Raw genomic sequence first — 17207 nt, forward strand, 5'->3', positions numbered from 1 at the left:
ACACTATCAGGGTAAAGTAGTTCTGTTGTATTACAGGACACTATCAGGGTAAAGTAGTTCTGTTGTATTACAGGACACTATCAGGGTAAAGTAGTTCTGTTGTATTACAGGACACTATCAGGGTAAAGTAGTTCTGTTGTATTACAGGACACTATCAGGGTAAAGTAGTTATGTTGTATTACAGGACACTATCAGGGTAAAGGGAACTGTTGCAGACTGCAGGTTGTCCACCTGAAGAGGAAATTCACCTGCCTCTCACCTCCAGGAGTGCGGATGTCTGCTGGCCCCACAGCTGAAAGCTCTTGAGTTCTTCTGTGACCTGCTGTCACACACGCAGGCAAGAAATAAATATTAATACACTGTTACTATTTTGACATTTGAAAAATACTACAAGATATTTGAAGAATAGTTAGAACAGCACAAGCAAAAAAAAAGCCACACACTGTCTCTCTTTCACGTTGAAACACACCGTCCCTGTGACAGGATGTGTTTGATGCGGTTGATTACAGTCATTGTGGGTGTGTGTGTGTGTGGGGGATGCTGCGGCAGGAAGGTTGTTATGGAGTGGGGAGGACAGGCCGCGACACCCCTATCGACACCCAGCCACTGAGCACTGACAAAAAAACTCAGACCAAACCAAAATGGCAGCATTTTCCAAGCATCAGGCCTAGTGTGAACTTCAAAATGACAGCATTTTCCCAGCATCAGGCCTAGTGTGAACAACACACAAAGAAAGCCATCCTCCATTTGAGCTTGTAACACACACACACACACACACACACACACACACACACACACACACACACACACACACACACACACACACACACACACACACACACACACACACACACACACACACACAGGGCTGAGCTGGGGAATGGGGCAGAGACATTCAGTCTCACAGTATTAGCTGAGAAGAGAGGAGGTTGACAGAGACCTTTATTATTGATGCCATGTGTTTCATAGAGCGCCTAAGTGCCTTCGTGGCTACACATTCAATCCATTCATTTAAATCTATACATTAAAGCCATTGCTCAATAGGCCCTAGACATCTAGTATAATGTGCAATAAAACACTCCTTAACAGACCTATTGACATAATCCATTCATTCCTTAGTATAGACCTATTGACATAATCCATTCACTCCTTAGTACAGACCTATTGACATAATCCATTCATTCCTTAGTATAGACCTATTGACATAATCCATTCACTCCTTAGTACAGACCTATTGACATAAGCCATTCATTCCTTAGTATAGACCTATTGACATAATCCATTCATTCCTTAGTACAGACCTATTGACATAATCCATTCATTCCTTAGTACAGACCTATTGACATAATCCATTCACTCCTTTGAAAAAATCCACTCCATAATCTGACAACTTTTCTGAAGTTCCACACCAGTCTGTATAACCACGTGGTCTCTGGTCTTTTTAATACACATCATGCTTTTCTCCAACGACTACGCACACTAAGCCTTGTGTGACGTGGACTGGGTAGACGTTGAAGCCAGTAGAGTGACCACAGGTGATAAAACCGTGTCCATCCAGCTAGGCCACGTCTCCACCTCCGGTCAGGCCACTGAGAGACAGATCTGGGTTACGCTCATTAAGGCATGCAACCAAAAAAGTTTTAAAAATGTTTTGCAACTGGAAATGAAACCTTGATTCAGTCAGTTAATGTTTGTTTTTTTGGTGCCTAATGAACGCAACCCTGAGGTAGTACTTTGGGTCAAACCAGAATACAGGACAGGACAGGGCCTTGGTGTGTGAGAGTTAAAGAGAGAGACAGACCAGACACATCTGTCTGTGTACAGGGCAGGCTTCACATTGTCTCTATTCAGCCTTGACATATACATATGTGAGTGAGTGAGTGAGTGAGTGAGTGAGTGAGTGAGTGAGTGAGTGAGAGATTGAAATACAGAGAGAGATAAATGAAGAGAAAGTGAACATCAAGCCCAAGACAGAAACAAAGAGAGATGGAGAGTAAAAGAGTGAATAGTAACCTGCAATATCGTTATCGTCCGCCCTCCCTCTGTTATCGTCCGCCCTCCCTCTGTTATCGTCCGCCCTCCCTCTGTTATCGTCCGCCCTCCCTCTGTTATCGTCCGTTATCGTCCGCCCTCCCTCCGTTATCGTCCGCCCTCCCTCCGTTATCGTCCGCCCTCCCTCCGTTATCGTCCGCCCTCCCTCCGTTATCGTCCGCCCTCCCTCCGTTATCGTCCGCCCTCCCTCCGTTATCGTCCGCCCTCCCTCCGTTATCGTCCGCCCTCCCTCCGTTATCGTCCGCCCTCCCTCTGTTATCGTGCGCCCGCCCTCCCTCTGTTATCATTCATCCTCTGGATGAGAACATCAATAGTCATCCATTAGATGGAGAGAGAGAAAGAGCGAAGGGTTTCCATGGTAACCTGGGATGGCATCGCTCCAGTGTTTGTGAAGTGCAGTGGGGATGATTCATTGTGGGAAAATAGAGCTGTTGAGAGTGAGTGAGTGAGCGAGTGAGCGAGTGAGTGAGTGAGTGTGTCCTGTGAGTGAGTGCATGATTGTGCGTGTCCTGTGAGTGAGTGCATGATTGTGCGTGTCCTGTGAGTGAGTGCGTGATTGTGCGTGTCCTGTGAGTGAGAGTGAGAGAGAGAGAGTGAGTGAGATAATAAGAGAGTATAAAAGGTCATACGGGTCTCATTAGGGGGTCCGACAGAGCGGATACACAGGCCAGTGTGAGAGAAGGCACATAGTTCTCACTGCATAGCAGTTGTATTCACTAATATGCAACATTCATGTTTAAGAAACACATGCATCAGTCCAGTACAGGTCGATAATACATACAATAAGTACATACAATAAGTACATACAATAAGTACATACAATAAGTGCATACAATAAGTACATACAATAAGTAGAAGATAGTTTGGATCCTCTCATCATTATTACACATCCAGTCATTACTACACATTGTTGTCTGTGTGGTTATTACCATGGGCGGTGTACAGGATGTGTGGTTATTACCATGGGCGGTGTACAGGATGTGTGGTTATTACCATGGGCGGTGTACAGGATGTGTGGTTATTACCATGGGCGGTGTACAGGATGTGTGGTTATTTCCATGGGGCGGTGTACAGGATGTGTGGTTATTACCATGGGCGGTGTACAGGATGTGTGGTTATTACCATGGGCGGTGTACAGGATGTGTGGTTATTACCATGGGCGGTGTACAGGATGTGTGGTTATTACCATGGGCGGTGTACAGGATGTGTGGTTATTACCATGGGCGGTGTACAGGATGTGTGGTTATTACCATGGGCGGTGTACAGGATGTGTGGTTATTACCATGGGCGGTGTACAGGATGTGTGGTTATTACCATGGGCGGTGTACAGGATGTGTGGTTATTACCATGGGCGGTGTACAGGATGTGTGGTTATTACCATGGGCGGTGTACAGGATGTGTGGTTATTACCATGGGCGGTGTACAGGATGTGTGGTTATTACCATGGGCGGTGTACAGGATGTGTGGTTATTACCATGGGCGGTGTACAGGATGTGTGGTTATTACCATGGGCGGTGTACAGGATGTGTGGTTATTACCATGGGCGGTGTACAGGATGTGTGGTTATTACCATGGGCGGTGTACAGGATGTGTGGTTATTACCATGGGCGGTGTACAGGATGTGTGGTTATTACCATGGGCGGTGTACAGGATGTGTGGTTATTACCATGGGCGGTGTACAGGATGTGTGGTTATTACCATGGGCGGTGTACAGGATGTGTGGTTATTACCATGGGGCGGTGTACAGGATGTGTGGTTATTACCATGGGCGGTGTACAGGATGTGTGGTTATTACCATGGGCGGTGTACAGGATGTGTGGTTATTACCATGGGCGGTGTACAGGATGTGTGGTTATTACCATGGGGCGGTGTACAGGATGTGTGGTTATTACCATGGGCGGTGTACAGGATGTGTGGTTATTACCATGGGCGGTGTACAGGATGTGTGGTTATTACCATGGGCGGTGTACAGGATGTGTGGTTATTACCATGGGCGGTGTACAGGATGTGTGGTTATTACCATGGGCGGTGTACAGGATGTGTGGTTATTACCATGGGCGGTGTACAGGATGTGTGGTTGTGTGGTTATTACCATCTGCGGTGTACAGGATGTGTGTGTAGTGTCTCCTCCATGTCTGGACCTGAGGAAATGAACAGAGTAGAAACAAGGAGATTAACTCAGGTGTACTGTATGTACACAGGGTTATTGACTGTGAAACAAAACATTAAACCTAAAGTCACACTGTTTGTGGATACAAATCCACTCACAACCTAACATAAAACACATCATGGGTGATCTACAGCTTTTACGGTGCATTACTCTCAACCTAACTTGACTGTCATGTCTTTGGCAGCACCTTTTTATATCACATGTAGAGAATGAGGAGTTTCTTGTGAAACGTGTATCTCTCTCTGTGTGTGTGTGTATATATATATCTCTCTCTCTCTCTGTGTGTGTATATCTCTCTGTGTGTGTGTGTGTGTATGTATATATATATATCTCTGTGTGTGTGTGTGTGTATATATATATATCTCTCTCTGTGTGTGTGTGTGTGTGTGTGTGTGTGTGTGTATCTCTGTGTGTATCTCTCTCTCTGTGTGTGTGTGTGTGTGTGTGCGTGCGTGCATATATATATATATATATATATAAATATATATCTCTGTTTGTGTATATATATATATATCTCTGTGTGTGTATATATATATATATATATATATATCTCTGTGTCTGAGTGTGTGTGTGTGTGTGTATATATATATATATATATCTCTCTCTGTGTGTATATCTCTCTCTCTCTGTGTGTGTGTGTATATCTCTCCCTCTCTCTCCCCCCCCCCCCCCCCCCCCCCCCCCCACAGTAGAACCTTGAGATAAGGAACGTATTGAGGTGTTACAATTCAATCTGCAACATTACAGAACATTCAGATAGAAATATACGATGTAGAACAGATATAGAGTAATTGCCTATCATGAATAATAGGGAATTTTGTCTGCTCTATTCATTACATTTCTCTACTTTGTTAAAGGAAAACTCCCTTTGGTATTTGTCCACTGTTGATACAGTCCCAAAATGTGTTGCATTTCAGCAGTCAAGATATCAGGAAACAAAAAGTGTCACTTTGTTTATTTTTTTTGCAATATACTGAAAACTTTACTGCTGACATGCAAAACATTTTGGGACTGTATGAACACTGGACTAATGTAAAGAAAACGTTTGACTGAATTTTTCCTTTAATAGACCCTGGTTGCAGCTGGGAGCATTCCGTCCAATGGTGTGAGATGTCCACGTGGCTCAACTGGCCACGACTGTGGCCTCTGACATTTCCCCCTGGTTAAAATACACATGTGCTTTACAACTAAGGACAAATAGTCTGTATGCCAAATGGTACCCTATTAGCAATAGTGCACATTGGATCCTGGTCATAAGTAGTGCACTACATAAGGAATAGGGTGCCAAGTAGGGTGCAGTCACAGAGTATCGTTCTATCTAATTAGTGTTACCCTAGATTAATGTGTTGGTACTTTATTCCACCTAGGAAGGAAGGAAGGAAGGAAGGAAGGAAGGAAGGAAGGAAGGAAGGAAGGAAGGAAGGAAGGAAGGAAGGAAGGAGGACAGACACCTCTGGTTAGGTGATTATCAGTCAGGGAAGGAAGGAAGGAAGGAGGACAGACACCACTGGTTAGGTGATTATCAGTCTAGGAAGGAAGGAAGGAGGACAGACACCTCTGGTTAGGTGATTATCAGTCAGGGAAGGAAGGAAGGAGGACAGACACCTCTGGTTAGGTGATTATCAGTCAGGGAAGGAAGGAAGGAAGGAGGACAGACACCTCTGGTTAGGTGATTATCAGTCAGGGAAGGAAGGAAGGAGGACAGACACCTCTGGTTAGGTGATTATCAGTCTAGGAAGGAAGGAAGGAGGACAGACACCACTGGTTAGGTGATTATCAGTCTAGGAAGGAAGGAAGGAGGACAGACACCTCTGGTTAGGTGATTATCAGTCTAGGAAGGAAGGAAGGAGGACAGACACCTCTGGTTAGGTGATTATCAGTCAGGGAAGGAAGGAAGGACAGACACTTTTCTTCTTTGTACTGGTAATATACTATCTGAACAATGTATTGTTCCCTACTGTAGACCATATATAGACTGAAGAACTCTCTAGAAGAACTTTTCTAATCAATTTTTAATAAAACATTTAACCTCCCAAAATCTGGAAGGTTACAATACATGCTGAAATACAGCACCCAAACTACTTAAATGGAATTGCATTCACAGAGAAAGAACTGTGATTGACCCTGAGTTTGTGAGAAATTGCCTCGATTGTTCATACCTCACTTTGAAGTTAAATATGACTGGGATGTTGGCAGGCCTGCTATAGCTGAGATGAGAGCAGGAGGGAAAAATGAGTCCGTTATTCCCGTGACTTTAAAAATGAGTCATTTATTCTCTCCCCCTCTCTCCCTCCCGTTCCCGCTCTCCCCGCCCGTTCCCTCTCTTTCTTCCCGCCCGTTCCCTCTCTCCCCACTCCTCTCTCCCGTTCCCTCTCTCCCCTCCCCTCTCTCACTCCTCTCTCTCACTCCTCTCTCTCACTCCTCTCTCTCACTCCTCTCTCTCACTCCTCTCTCTCCCGTTCCCTCTCTTCCCTCCCGCCCGTTCCCTCTCTTTCTTCCCGCCCGTTCCCTCTCTCCCCTCCTCTGTCTCCCGTTCCCTCTCTTCCCTCCCGTTCCCTCTCTTCCCTCCCTCTCTCCTGCCCTCTCTATCCTTCTCTCTAACTCCAAGCATCAATGAGCAGACAGACGGGCTTGCTGAAACCAGGGAGGGCATTCTTCATTAGGACAGACACGGCACAGAGACTCGCCAATTTATTCCCTCATTAGCAGATACATGTGCTGCACACTTCAGTAAAAACATGGGGACCACCCACGTAGTCATGCCCTCTCTAACAACTAGGCACAATAAAGAGCTGCTCTCTGGTGACTAAATAGTGAAAGAGCTGTTTATTTGGCTCCCTGATTTGAATACTACTACTTCTGCTTTTTGCACTCCAAACAACAATTATCTGCTGATAAGTTACAAAATCAATCTCTGAAGAGGGTGAATCCTCACTGCAGAAACAATAAATAGTGGGAAGAACAAGGCATTCTGGTCCACACACATTTTTGCAGTGTGTTAAAAGAAAAAATACTTTTTTGCAGGTCAACAAATCATTTGGCCAGGTAGAAATGTACTTGAACGCGCATTTCACATTCTGACAATGGCACTCTACTTTTAGGGTTTTCCATTGGAGATCAAAAATCATGGTCCAAGTCAAATTTTAAGCATTTTCAACAAAGAGTCATTTGGGAGCCAAATTAACGGCTCCCAAACGACTCATAACGTGTGTAGTAAACTAACACAGTGCTGTCATTCAAACAACCCCCCTCCTCTCACCAGTCTAACAGTCTTCATCCTCTGGTGCCATTCTACTTACAGCACATCTAGAAAGTTCACTAGTTCACTAGGAAACCAATCCTCACTCAGCAATATCCCACTGGGCACAGACGTCAATTTAACGTCTATTCCATGTTGGTTCAGCGTAATTTCATTGAAATGACATGGAAACAACGTTGATTCAACCAGTGTATGCCCAGTGGGATACGTCTTTATGTGAAGTCATATCGAGAGCTAATAGTTTATTAACGTTGTAAGCTAAACGTTCTGATCTGTTGCAGCAGCCTCAGTGCTTTTAAAAAGGGTTTTTGATGCTAGTGGTTGTATTCATTTGGGATCTATCACATCCCAGAACTGTCCAGCTTTTTATTTGGAATATTTATTTAATGCACAGAAGGACAAGTTGCCCAATAGAACAGGTCAACTTTTGTATTATGGGGGATAGTAGATTGACATAGGCTAGTGCTTTTGCTGTTCGTTAGGCCTACTCATCTTGTTGGCTGACGAAAAGTACGCGGTTCTACTAACATCAATATGCTTTTCGGAATTCAATAAGAGGGGCGCACAGTTGTGTCCTCGATGTCTCTGTCTTCACCTGTAGCCTACTTCTTAGCTGTGATAAGGACCCAATCACATGATGGGCATTGGCTAATAAGAAGTTAGATATCGGAGAGGCTCATGTGAGTGAGAGGTGGTTATGGCAGCCTGGAGAAGGGAATTATAATCAGCCCAAGGGTACAACGGCCACTTTGGCTGCAAAAGGCATGGATTTTTTAGGGGCCATTACAGCCACACAAGGGGGATGCCACCGGAATATTCGAGGCCTGGTGAGAATATTATCAAGTGCTTGTCAAATTGTGAATGAGAGACTGATGAAGTGTGTACAGCCTGCGCAATTAAACAAAGCAGAGCTCATGCCTTTCATGTGACTTTTTTCAAATCATCATTAGAGCAGCCTTGCAGCCTTAGAATGTATTAAAAATTGAAACATATAGCCCAACATTTGTATCACAACTAAAGTTACATAAGGAACTATAAATTAAGCAGATATGAGGACGTGGTTCATTGTTAACTGCTCAACACAGAATACCTGCATGTTCGAACTCCCTTGGAAATCGTTTGGGAGCCAAATCCTTTCTATTTTAATCAGCTATGTTCAATTGTATTCTTCATACTATAAAATAATTTAAAAAAAAAAAGAATGCCACAGAATTCTAAGCAAATCTTGTCTGCTAAATGAACTAGTGTAGCCCACAGCCATTTGGCACAGCCAGATCAGGACGTAACATAAGGACAACTCAGAGTATGTTATTCTGTTCTTTTGAAATAGACTACATGTTCTTCGTGTCATGTTTCTTTAGACCTGTCTAAACTAAATAAGCCACTGATGTTCAGAAGGTCTGCATCAGTGGCTTGTAGGCTATGCAGGAAACTAAACGTCTTTATGTTAATTAACGGTCAATTACCGTGAGACTGGCAGTTATTTGCTTGCCAATCACCGGCTGACGACATTTTATGACCGCCACAGCCCTAGTTGTTATGCATACTTATGGATGTTATCATTATCGTGGCTTTGTTTACACTGACTATTCATTTAAGTTGCACTGTATTAAAATGCTCCTAAACAACAAGTAAACGTTACCCATCGACAACAACATTGAACTCCAGCTGAGGTTATGTGCTCAGTCTACAGAGATAGTCGGGAAAACACACCGACACACTCAAATCCTTTTGACTTCAAAGACCTGAGTAAAAAAAAAAAGCTCTATATCAAGCCAAGCGCAGACAGAGGAAGAGCCGGAGATGAAAGGAGGGAAGAGAGACGTCGTAATGAAGGAGTGTCTGCAACAACAAAAAAGGAGCTGCTGTTGTGAATACACTGCTGCAGTGCCTTTCAGAGGCCTGTAGTTTTAAACTGGTAATATTCAGAGTCGAGGGGTAGGCAGGACCCGTATCAATGCCTCTCTGCCAGATCAAAACCCTATGATCCTCTGGCCATCTCGCTCCTGAATGTTTTGTTTGGAAACAAATAGTTTAGGTGCTTCCGCTAAAGCACAGTGACATTCCCACGCACTAAACTGTGCCCGAAAAAGCCACTAAACAAAAGAACACAAAGAACACTTCGAAAAAAGGGTTCTTTAGATGTCCTGGTATGAGAAACTTTCTTTGGTTCCAGGTACAGTAGAACCATTTCACCTAACAAAGAACCCTTTGGAACCAATAAGCAATACCTCCAGGGACAGCCAAAGAACCCTTTGGAACCAATAAGCAATACCTACAGGGACAGCCAAAGAACCTTTATGGTGAAGAGAAGAAGAGTAGAAAATAAGGAAGCCAAGAGAGCAGAAGAGAGCGAGAAGTCCCCCTCCGTCCTTTCCTCCTCGGCTACGAAATGTGCAAAAACAACTGTGCTGGAGGTTAGCGCCGATACGATCAGAGGCCATTTATTCCAGGCCGTGTGGCTAATGACCCCTAACTGATGCTAGCAGTTGCTGGGCCGCGGGACAAGAGAAGATAAGTAACCTTGTATATTACGGTTGGAGGGAGCCGAGCTTAGCCTAATGAGTGTCAATGGGCAAGTCAGCATGAGTCATCCCGTTAGGACTGGGTCGTATTCATTAGGGCTACATCATCCCGTTAAGACTGGGTCGTATTCATTAGGGCTACATCCTCCCGTTAAGACTGGGTCGTATTCATTAGGGCTACATCATCCAGTTAGGACTGGGTCGTATTCATTAGGGCTACATCCTCCCATTAGGACTGGGTCGTATTCATTAGGGCTACATCATCCCATTAGGACTGGGTCGTATTCATTCGGGCTACATCATCCCGTTAGGACTGGGTCGTATTCATTAGGGCTACATCCTCCCATTAGGACTGGGTCGTATTCATTAGGGCTACATCATCCCGATAGGACTGGGTCGTATTCATTAGGGCTACATCCTCCCGATAGGACTGGGTCGTATTCATTAGGGCTACATCCTCCAGTTAGGACTGGGTCGTATTCATTAGGGCTACATCCTCCCGATAGGACTGGGTCGTATTCATTAGGGCTACATCCTCCAGTTAGGACTGGGTCGTATTCATTAGGGCTACATCCTCCCGTTAGGACTGGGCCGTATTCATTAGGGCTACATCCTCCAGTTAGGACTGGGTCGTATTCATTAGGGCTACATCCTCCCGTTAGGACTGGGTCGTATTCATTAGGGCTACATCATCCCGATAGGACTGGGTCGTATTCATTAGGGCTACATCCTCCCGATAGGACTGGGTCGTATTCATTAGGGCACACGGTAGCAAAACGTTCTGCAACGGAAAATTAAGTTCAGGTGGTCCCTTCCTTTTTCAGTCAGCTTTCCTCTGTTTGGTGCCTAATGAATACGATCCAGGCAGTCATATAGCGTCCCTTCTTCAGAGCTACTTATCCTCGTACACAGAGGGGGAGACTGAGGGCAGACGACCATTTTAGCTTCAGTGAACTGGCGCTGATGGGAACACAGCGAGGGCCGGGTGGGGGGGGGGGCACTACGCCTTCCTCTCAACTTATTTGATTCGACTGTCTCTGTCACAACCACTAATGACGGATGTGGGAGAAGCTGTGTGTGTGTGTGTGTCTGTGTGCGGCACCTGCTTGTGTGTGTGTGGGGAGGTAATGCCTCCAAGGGCAGCCTAATGCTACCTTTTATCGACACCCAGCAGTGAACATGAGCCTTTGTCTCCAGTCTCGGGAATTATTGAGAGTTTAAGGATTCCTTTACCTAACCAGCTGATACACTAACGCTAGAGCTCTCAACTAAGGTTACGTCCCAATTATCTCTCCTTCCTCCTGAACTGTGGTCTCGTTCACTACTTCCAACACATTTTAAACTCATTGGATTGGTGTAGGCATAGGCGGGGAGTTTTCATATACCCGAAAGGAGACATTATTGGGACTAGGGACAGACACGGTTAACCGATGAATCAAATATCCGAACAGACGTTAGTATTCAACTACTTGACTGAGTATTTTGACAATGAAAAAGCTTTGTCTGAATTACATTTTAATTACCCTAGTGACATTGCTACCTACAAAGATATACTATGACTTTTGAAATGCTTAATTTAAAAACAAACTTTTGATTGTAGTTTTTTTTTAACCTTGCGTTGAACTACCGCTGTACATTTAGCCCTGCAGTCAGCTTATAATCTTCCCACCTTTAAATAGCAATTACATGCTCATACCTAACAGAGTTTCCACAAGACCTGACACAGATCAGAATCAGTTCTGTCACGGTGAAAATCTGACTTTGCTTTCACTGTTAGTCAAAACTACCAGTGAAAAGCAGTCCGTCCTGTTTACCTCTGCCATGTGCATTTGCATCATAAAAATGTTGACTGTCCGGGTATCCGGAAAATGTCATGCTGATGTTATTCAAATAGGAAAATAATTTAAAATAGCCATCCTTAAATTGGGACGTAACCCTTTCAACAGAGAGGACGAGCCAGCATCCAGAGTAAATGCTGTAGCCTAAACCGTTCTTTGAAAGCTGAGCCAGCATCCAGAATAAATGCTGTAGCCTAAACCGTTCTTTGAAAGCTGAGCCAGCAACCAGAATAAATGCTGTAGCCTAAACTGCTCTTTGAAAGCTGAGCCAGCATCCAGAATAAATGCTGTAGCCTAAACCGTTCTTTGAAAGCTGAGCCAGCAACCAGAATAAATGCTGTAGCCTAAACCGCTCATTGAAAGCTGAACCAGCATCCAGAATAAATGCAGTAGCCTAAACTGCTCTTTGAAAGTTGAGGAAGTTACTGAGTAAAAGAGAAAATAAGGAGAGTTGCTTTGCCTCTGTCAATAATATATAAATGGTCTGAAAAGGTTCTCATTGGAAATAAGGGTCGAAATAGACTTGTTGTCTTTTATATAAAAATGTTTGTAGCAGTTTGGAAATGGAAATGATCTCTTTCAATGATAATAATCATGATTGCTCTCAATCTACAGGCTAAAGAGGCACAGAATGGAGAGCAGCACTAATTCATACAGTCCTTCATTAAAGAGAGGTCCCCTCATTAAATCACTCACACACTGCAATTAGAGGAGGACCATGAAACACACAACTTTATGACCTTATATAAAAGCGTTAGACCAAGCACACATCTCTCTCTCTCTCTCTCTCTCTCCAGAACAAGACTGCATGTGATCAAGACTATAATGAGGGTCTAGCTGCGGGTGATGTCTGCCTGCCTGCCTGCCTGCCTGTCTGTCTGTCTGTCTGTCTGTCTGTCTGTCTGTCTGTCTGTCTGTCTGTCTTTAGCAAATGGAAAAAGGCTAACTTTAGTCCTACAGAACAATTTAGGCTAGAGGCTACAAGTCTTGGTAGTTCTTGGTAGGTCTGCAGTCCTAAAATGACACAGAAAGAGCTGAAATGCACTGTGCTCCCAGTTTGAGCCCTCATTCACGGAGACGCCACACTCGAGAGGAAACCACTAGGCCTTGATGAATAAAGACCCGGGGTAGTGTTCATTAGGGCACAGATAATGTTTTAAAATGTCTTGCAACGGAAAACAAAAATGTGCATTTCTTATTCACCAGACAGCCTTGCATCACAGGGAGCCATAAGAACAGTCAGGTGACATCCTGGCTTTAAAACCACACTCCTATTCATTAGACACTAAACAAAAGAAAAACTTACTGAAACAGAAGGCAACACCTGAACTTGCTCGTTTGTATTTTCTGTTGCAAAAAGTGTTGCTACGTTTCGTCCTAATGAATAGGACCCAGGGGGAGGTAAAGCAAAGTGGGGTTATTTGCTTGGAAGCCTTTACAGGAGGTTTCCTTGTAAAGAAACAAGGAGGTACCCTCTATATCCCCTTAATCTCTTTCATCACCTCCTGCCTTTAAAATGTGAAAACATGAAGCCTTTGTTGGAGGGCCTAGTAGGATGGAAGAGCAGTCACAGAGTAGTCAAGGGCCTGGGAACCACGGTGGGCCCAGTAGGACAGGGTCTGGAACTTGGACTGGCGGTAGCAACTGGATGCCAACAGCTTGCAGAAAGGGGGGGGGTGAACTGTGAAGGGGCTCTTGGAGAATGAGGAGAGAGAGAGAGAGAGAGAGAGAGAAAGAGAGAGAACACCAATGTAGGTGTGGGTAAGGAGGACTTGTATTTGTTTCAGAGAAGTCGACTACAGCAACTAAGTTACCACAACAGCTAAGTTTGAAGCTACAGTGTCAAATCTTTTCTACCTCCTACCACCCGGTTTTGAATTCTACCACAGAAGAGCGAAAGAGAGGAGAGGCGAAGAGAAGAAGAGAGGGAAGAAATGACAGCTTTCTGGCATTCTGCATCCTCTTTATATCTCGGCCTAGAATCTTAAGAGCCCCGGTCTGACCACGCTACAGGCTAGCATTTGATTTACTGTGGCTTTTAGCCCGGGAGAGGGAAAGACAGATTGCTCGGAGGTTAAGTGGCAGAGACGTGGGAAGCCTACAACACAATGCAGTAGCTGTTTTTCTCTTTGTGTTCCGTCCTTTTGCTCTGAACCGTTCACACATGCTGTTTTGAACATACAACATTTTTACATTACATTTTAGTCATTTAGCAGACGCTCTTATCCAGAGAGAGTTACAGTAGTGAATGCATACATTTCATACATTTTTTTCCCGTACCAACCTTGAGAGAGAGTTGTTTTTCTCAGATTGTGTTAAAGGCAACAAAAAAAAGATAAGGTTCAACAGTTCACACCAGACCTGGGTTTAAATCTGGTTTGAAATAGCTGTGCTTGATGTTTTATTTAACCTTTATTTAGACAGGGAGTCAATGCTGAGACCAAGGTGTCTTTATTTAGACAGGGAGTCAATGCTGAGACCAAGGTCGTTTTATTTAGACAGGGAGTCAATGCTGAGACCAAGGTCGTTTTATTTAGACAGGGAGTCAATGCTGAGACCAAGGTGTCTTTATTTAGACAGGGAGTCAATGCTGAGACCAAGGTCGTTTTATTTAGACAGGGAGTCAATGCTGAGACCAAGGTGTCTTTATTTAGACAGGGAGTCAATGCTGAGACCAAGGTCGTTTTATTTAGACAGGGAGTCAATGCTGAGACCAAGGTGTCTTTATTTAGACAGGGAGTCAATGCTGAGACCAAGGTGTCTTTATTTAGACAGGGAGTCAATGCTGAGACCAAGGTCGTTTTATTTAGACAGGGAGTCAATGCTGAGACCAAGGTGTCTTTATTTAGACAGGGAGTCAATGCTGAGACCAAGGTCGTTTTATTTAGACAGGGAGTCAATGCTGAGACCAAGGTGTCTTTATTTAGACAGGGAGTCAATGCTGAGACCAAGGTCGTTTTATTTAGACAGGGAGTCAATGCTGAGACCAAGGTCGTTTTATTTAGACAGGCAGTCAATGCTGAGACCAAGGTGTCTGTATTTAGACAGGCAGTCAATGCTGATACCTTAAAATACACAATAAAATGCACATTCCAATATGTTATACACAAAAATAGACAAAAAGCTAAACAATCATAAAAAACAGACACATTCTTTAGTAAAAAGGTCCCCTAACAACCGTCTGAAATGCCCTAGAGGCACCAATTCATCCCATTTTAAAGTGCATTGTAGATCATTCCACACGTAAGGTACAAGGAAATTAAAGGCGGATTTATCTAACTCTAGACGCCAAAGGAGTCTCCCGCCTCGTGTGGTAGGGAGGGCGCCTCGTGTGGTAGGGAGGGCGCCTCGTGTGGTAGGGAGGGCGCCTCGTGTGGTAGGGAGGGCGCCTCGTGTGGTAGGGAGGGCGCCTCGTGTGGTAGGGAGGGCGCCTCGTGTGGTAGGGAGGGCGCCTCGTGTGGTAGGGAGGGCGCCTCGTGTGGTAGGGAGGGCGCCTCGTGTGGTAGGGAGGGCGCCTCGTGTGGTAGGGAGGGCGCCTCGTGTGGTAGGGGGCTGTAGTTAAAAGCCCAGAGTAAATCTCTCCTTCACGTGTTAAGAGTTGCTTCACATTAGTATCTTTTTGCTCGACACCAGCTATCAAATTGGGCTCATATTATGATCATATTTTTGGTAATGCCATGAAAATGTCTCAGGCCTTGTAGTCAGTCGGCCCATTTGAAATACTTATTTGAATCATAAGAGCAACCAATATCAGACCATCTTATCTATCCTCCCATGCTATGGTCGTTGTATAGCTAACAATACTTATTCTGTATTCCAGTATTCGGTCGATTGAACCAAGTTGACTTGGATGTGAAGCAAATACTATTTTCTGAAATACCAGGTGGGTGGGATTTTCACTTTTGTGCAATCTGGAAAACTGTCAAATCCCTCTAGGGTCCTACTTCCTCCTCTCTGCCACAGCAAATTAATTCAGACACAGGCCACATTACGGAAGAAAAAAAATGCTTTCACTGATGCATTTAAAAACCATGTTATTTCATCTTTCTCTGAGAAAGAACTTCTAAGCCTATTCACAATGATATTGGACTGGATGCTGATCGGGGAAAGTTGCTGAATGATCAGATAAATTATAGTCAAAGCTTTTCATTTAGGATATTTACAGAAAAATAAGTCCTGAATGCTTTTTAAATGTATTTTTATTTAAGCTTTATTTAACTAGGAATGTCAGTTAAGAACGAATTCTTATTTACAATGACGGCCTACCCCGGCCAAACCCTCCCCTAACCCAGACGACACTGGGCCAATTGTGTGCTGCCCTATGGGACTCCCGATCACGGCCGGTTGTGATACAGACCGGGATTGAACCCAGGTCTGTAGTGACGCCTCTAGCACTGAGATGCAGTACGTTAGGCTGCAATAGACGACAATAAAAACCACAGGGGCCGACCAATTGGATCCTGGTCTGCTTAAGTGTCCAGAGCCCATCATTGTTGGCTCAATAACGCACGTTTTAGTTCGACCATTGTTATCAGGAAATATGCCAAAAGTATGGAAATCAGCTCTTGTGCTGCCGCTCTATAAGGACGGGGAAAGTAGTGATCTCAATAACGATCACCCCATTCCAAGACTTCCTTGTCTATGATTCTAGAATCCTTGGTAAATGTACAGCTATTTTTCTTTCATTCTGACTAATGTATTTTGAATATAAATCAATCAGGGTTTAGTCCTGGATATAGTACTATTACAACAACCACTACAGTCAGGGTTTAGTCCTGGACATAGTACTATTACAACAACCACTACAGTCAGGGTTTAGTCCTGGACATAGTACTATTACAACAACCACTACAGTCAGGGTTTAGTCCTGGACATAGTACTATTACAACAACCACTACAGTCAGGGTTTAGTCCTGGACATAGTACTATTACAACAACCACTACAGTCAGGGTTTAGTCCTGGACATAGTACTGTTACAACAACCACTACAGTCAGGGTTTAGTCCTGGACATAGTACTGTTACAACAACCACTACAGTCAGGGTTTAGTCCTGGACATAGTACTATTACAGCAACCACTACAGTCAGGGTTTAGTCCTGGACAACCACTACAGTTGTCAATGAACTTGTCAATGCTTTAGACACTAAAATGAAATGTCCTGCTTTGTTTGTGGACTTGTCAAAAGCTTTTGATACAGTTGATCATGCCATTTTATTGAATAAGTTTGTCCTCGATAGACCTGAGCTCTGACACCTGTTCATGGTTTCATGATTATCTTGGTGACAGAACTCAGGCCATCTTGATTGATGGTGTTAAGTCTAGAAGTACATAAAGGTGTTCCGCAGGGGTCGACACAAGGACC

The 17207-nt window shown here is 44.2% G+C and overlaps 1 long non-coding RNA gene across 1 annotated transcript; it reads right to left on the reverse strand.

Annotated features, from left to right (window-relative positions):
• Positions 1-909: 909 nt before the first annotated feature.
• LOC115151486 (uncharacterized) lies at positions 910-2031 on the reverse strand. Its single transcript, XR_003867303.1, has 2 exons — positions 1162-2031; positions 910-1091 (listed from the first exon to the last, which is right to left on the reverse strand). It is a non-coding gene; the product is annotated as an uncharacterized LOC115151486 (long non-coding RNA).
• Positions 2032-17207: the final 15176 nt, after the last annotated feature.

Source organism: Salmo trutta, chromosome 17 (assembly GCF_901001165.1).
Source record: "Salmo trutta chromosome 17, fSalTru1.1, whole genome shotgun sequence".
Classification (NCBI taxonomy): Eukaryota; Metazoa; Chordata; class Actinopteri; order Salmoniformes; family Salmonidae; genus Salmo; species Salmo trutta.